General features: G+C 54.4%; 2 pseudogenes; both read left to right on the top strand.

Annotated features, from left to right (window-relative positions):
* Positions 1–853: 853 nt before the first annotated feature.
* LOC137329925 (U2 spliceosomal RNA) lies at positions 854–970 on the top strand (annotated as a pseudogene).
* Positions 971–2,264: 1,294 nt separating this feature from the next.
* Positions 2,265–2,381, top strand: LOC137329306 (U2 spliceosomal RNA; annotated as a pseudogene).
* The last annotated feature ends 2,619 nt before the right edge of the window (positions 2,382–5,000 follow it).

Below are 5,000 nucleotides of genomic sequence, written 5' to 3'. Positions count from 1 at the left end.
CTGCAGCAGAAAGTCATCCCCCCCGACCGGGATTCGAAGCCCGGTCCTGACCACAAGACCACCGGGGAGAGTTGCCTCAAGTCCCTGAGGGACCTGGACACGAGGCCGAATACACACGCACGCCTGCTGCACTGGCAGCAGCGACCAACAGGGGGCTGACCGGCTGATCCTTCCCTTTCACAGGCAGGCTTTTGGCCCTCGCTCAAACGACAAAGGTGTTCAGAAGGAAGTCCTGGGGGGAAGGCAGGCAGGGAGGGACGGACACAGGGAAGTCCGCACAAAACAGGTCCCCTGGAACCTCTGACCCAGAAAACCGGGTTCCTGGTGAAAGCAGTCCTGCCACTGACATGACAATGGACAGGGCCCGACAGCTTGAGACACATCTTTCTTTCAATAAGCAAGTTCTTTTTAAAAAAGTTTCCTTCCACAGCAGCTCTGAGTGTGAGAGAGAGAGAGGAGAGAGAGAGACACTGACTCACTGACTGACACCGACACACACACACACACACACACACACATATTATTTATTATTATTTTAAACGACAAAGGTGTTCAGAAGGAAGTCCTGGGGGGAAGGCAGGCAGGGAGGGACGGACACAGGGAAGTCCGCACAAAACAGGTCCCCTGGAACCTCTGACCCAGAAAAACGGGTTCCTGGTGAAAGCAGTCCTGCCATTGACATGACAATGGACAGGGCCCGGCAGCTTGAGACACATCTTTCTTTCAATAAGCAAGTTCTTTTTAAAAAAGTTTCCTTCCACAGCAGCTCTGAGTGAGAGAGAGAGAGAGAGAGAGAGAGACACTGGCTCACTGACTGATACTGACACCGACACACACACACACACACACACATATTATTTATTATTATTTTTAATTGATTTTTAGAACAGGGAGATGGAATGGGGGCTTGCTCCGTCCACTCCACGCATCGACCCAGTATTGCAGTGTCTCTGGGAACGGTGCAGCTCCCCGTGGGGAGATATTCAAAAGGAAAATCAGCTCTTTCCCAGTGTCTCTGTGTGTGTGTGTGTGTGTGTGTGTGTGTGTATTATTACTGAGAATAAAGCTGATATCTCTCTCTCTCTCTCACTCAGAGCTGCTGTGGAAGGAAACCTTTTTAAAAAGAACTTTCTCAGCTCAGTGGTATTTTTTTCTTCTCCATGGCTGAGTGCCGCTCGCACGTAGCGATACAATTCAAAGTGCAAAATAACTTGGCGTCGTTGACTTTAAACAAGCAGGGTCTGCTTCCAAATGAAAGCTGCGCTCCCGAACTGGACTGACTGACTGACTGTCTGTCTGTCTGTTTGTCAAGGGGAGGAAAAGGCGGCGGTGGTGGTGAGGGTGGAGCTTTACGCTCAGGAGGGGAGATTTTCTTTCAGAGGTGCCAATTAATCTGCAGCAGAAAGTCATCCCCCCCCGACCGGGATTCGAAGCCCGGTCCTGACCACGAGACCACCGGGGAGAGTTGCCTCAAGTCCCTGAGGGACCTGGACACGAGGCCGAATACACACGCACGCCTGCTGCACTGGCAGCAGCGACCAACAGGGGGCTGACCGGCTGATCCTTCCCTTTCACAGGCAGGCTTTTGGCCCTCGCTCAAACGACAAAGGTGTTCAGAAGGAAGTCCTGGGGGGAAGGCAGGCAGGGAGGGACGGACACAGGGAAGTCCGCACAAAACAGGTCCCCTGGAACCTCTGACCCACAAAACCGGGTTCCTGGTGAAAGCAGTCCTGCCATTGACATGACAATGGACAGGGCCCGGCAGCTTGAGACACATCTTTCTTTCAATATGCAAGTTCTTTTTAAAAAAGTTTCCTTCCACAGCAGCTCTGAGTGAGAGAGAGAGAGAGAGAGAGAGAGAGACACTGACTCACTGACTGATACTGACACCGACACACACACACACACACACACACACACACACACACATATTATTTATTATTATTTTAAACGACAAAGCTGTTCAGAAGGAAGTCCTGGGGGGAAGGCAGGCAGGGAGGGACGGACACAGGGAAGTCCGCACAAAACAGGTCCCCTGGAACCTCTGACCCAGAAAAACGGGTTCCTGGTGAAAGCAGTCCTGCCATTGACATGACAATGGACAGGGCCCGGCAGCTTGAGACACATCTTTCTTTCAATATGCAAGTTCTTTTTAAAAAAGTTTCCTTCCACAGCAGCTCTGAGTGAGAGAGAGAGAGAGAGAGAGAGACACTGACTGACTGACTGATACTGACACCGACACACACACACACACACACACACATATTATTTATTATTATTTTTAATTGATTTTTAGAACTGGGAGATGGAATAGGGGCTTGCTCCGTCCACTCCACGCATCGACCCAGTATTGCAGTGTTTCTGGGAACGGTGCAGCTCCCCGTGGGGAGATATTCAAAAGGAAAATCAGCTCTTTCCCAGTGTCTGTGTGTGTGTGTGTGTGTGTGTGTGTGTGTGTGTGTATTATTACTGAGAATAAAGCTGATATCTCTCTCTCTCTCTCTCTCTCTCTCTCTCACACTCAGAGCTGCTGTGGAAGGAAACCGTTTTAAAAAGAACTTTCTCAGCTCAGTGGTATTTTTTTCTTCTCCAAGGCTGAGTGCCGCTCGCACGTAGCGATATAGTTCAAAGTGCAAAATAACTTGGCGTCGTTGACTTTAAACAAGCAGGGTCTGCTTCCAAATGAAAGCTGCGCTCCCGAACTGGACTGACTGACTGTCTGTCTGTCTGTCTGTCTGTTTGTCAAGGGGTGGAAAAGGCGGCGGTGGTGGTGAGGGTGGAGCTTTACGCTCAGGAGGGGAGACTTTCCTTCATGCCAATTAATCTGCAGCAGAATGTCATCCCCCCCGACCGGGATTCGAAGCCCGGTCCTGACCACGAGACCACCGGGGAGAGTTGCCTCAAGTCCCTGAGGGACCTGGACACGAGGCCGAGGACACACGCACGCCTGCTGCACTGGCAGCAGCGACCAACAGGGGGCTGACCGGCTGATCCTTCCCTTTCACAGGCAGGCTTTTGGCCCTCGCTCAAACGACAAAGGTGTTCAGAAGGAAGTCCTGGGGGGAAGGCAGGCAGGGAGGGACGGACACAGGGAAGTCCGCACAAAACAGGTCCCCTGGAACCTCTGACCCAGAAAACCGGGTTCCTGGTGAAAGCAGTCCTGCCCCGCCCTGCCATTAACATGACAATGGACAGGGCCCGGACCAGGCGCAGCGGACGGTAGCGAGCAGTCGGAGGGTGAAAATCCGCCAGTGGGTGAAAAGGAGAGCCGTGCGGTGAGAGGAGGCGGAAAGCGGTTCGCAGACTTTCGCTGTACCTCCGGCGGGCAGCGCCGCACCTCCGAGCGCTCGGTACCGTCCGCTGCGCCTCGTCCTGCCGCACGCGACGAGCCGTCCCCGGAGGAAATCGGCCTCGGCCTTCCTGAGATATCAGTCTCCAGGTGGGACAGAAAAACCGGGGGCCCCCGGCTCGCTTTCGGCGGCCCGCTAGTCGACTTCCCGTCGTGCGAACGCGATCCTTCCGGTACCCTTCGGTGCCCCTTGCCCGACTCTAGCTCCGGTGGTAAAGCGGAGTCGGTCGGTCTGACGGCCGCCGAGTTAGCAGGCGGAAAGCGGTTTGCAGCCTTTCGCTGTACCTCCGGCGGGCAGCGCCGCACCTCCGAGCGCACGGTACCGTCCGCTGCGCCTCGTCCTGCCGCACGCGACGAGCCGTCCCCGGAGGAAATCGGCCTCGGCCCTCCTGAGATATCAGCCTCCATACGGGCGTCACAAATCAGTGGATATGGTCAGCTGCAAAGCAGTGTCATTACAACCTTTCATAAACGACAGGGCAGCACCGCACTGCACTGCACTGCACCGCACCCCACACTACATCACACTTGCCTGCCTGCCAGCCTGCCGCTGCCTACTCTCACCAGCGGACCAAAGTGAGGATAACACCCCGAAGCAAGCATCTCCCTTGCCGCCCACCAGCCCACACCAATCCCCTTGCCTGCCTCCCACAAATTCCACCAGCGAGGCAAAGTGAAAATCAACCCCCAAAAAACGCACTCCACACCGGCCATCGCCCGCTATACACCCCCCCCCCCCGGGGCGAATATTAAGCCCGAGAACACCGACTGTAACCAACCGCAGTGAAAAGTTGAAGTGGCAACTCATTAACCAGATTTACACTTGGCAACTCATAAACCAAATGAACAAAAAATCTGGTTAATGAGTTGCCCAAAATAAATCTGGTTAATGAGTTGCCACTTCAACTTTTCACTGCGGTTGGTTACAGTCGGTGTTCTCGGGCTTAATATTCACCCCGGGGGGGGGGGGGGGTGATTCTGGGGGTAGTGTCCGGGAGGGTGAGCCTTTTATTCGGCAGGAGGCGTGTGGGGAAATCATCAACCTGTCAGACGATGAGTTGTCACAAACGCCATTGCTTAATGAAAGCTGCGCTCCCGAACTGGACTGACTGTCTGTCTGTCTGTCTGTCTGTTTGTCAAGGGGAGGAAAAGGCGGTGGTGGTGGTGGTGAGGGTGGAGCTTTACGCTCAGGAGGGGAGACTTTCCTTCATGCCAATTAATCTGCAGCAGAAAGTCATCCCCCCCCGACTGGGATTCGAAGCCCGGTCCTGACCACGAGACCACCGGGGAGAGCTGCCTCAAGTCCCTGAGGGACCTGGACACGAGGCCGAGGACACACGCACGCCTGCTGCACTGGCAGCAGCGACCAGCAGGGGGCTGACCGGCTGATCCTTCCCTTTCACAGGCAGGCTTTTGGCCCTCGCTCAAACGACAAAGGTGTTCAGAAGGAAGTCCTGGGGGGGAGGGAGGGAGGCAGGGAAATCAGCACAAAGCAGGTCCCCTGGAATCTCACACCTGCGTCCCAGAAAACAGGTCTCCTGGTCAAAGCAGTCCTGCCCCGTCCTGCCATTAACGTGACAATGGACAGGGCCCCGGCAGCTTGAGACACATCTTTTTTTCAATATGCAAGTTCTTTTTAAAAAGGTTTCCT

This window comes from Heptranchias perlo, chromosome 12, assembly GCF_035084215.1.
Source record: "Heptranchias perlo isolate sHepPer1 chromosome 12, sHepPer1.hap1, whole genome shotgun sequence".
NCBI classification, from domain to species: Eukaryota; Metazoa; Chordata; class Chondrichthyes; order Hexanchiformes; family Hexanchidae; genus Heptranchias; species Heptranchias perlo.
The sequence above is the reverse complement of the archived record's forward strand: the minus strand, read 5'-3'. Positions and strand labels throughout refer to the sequence as shown.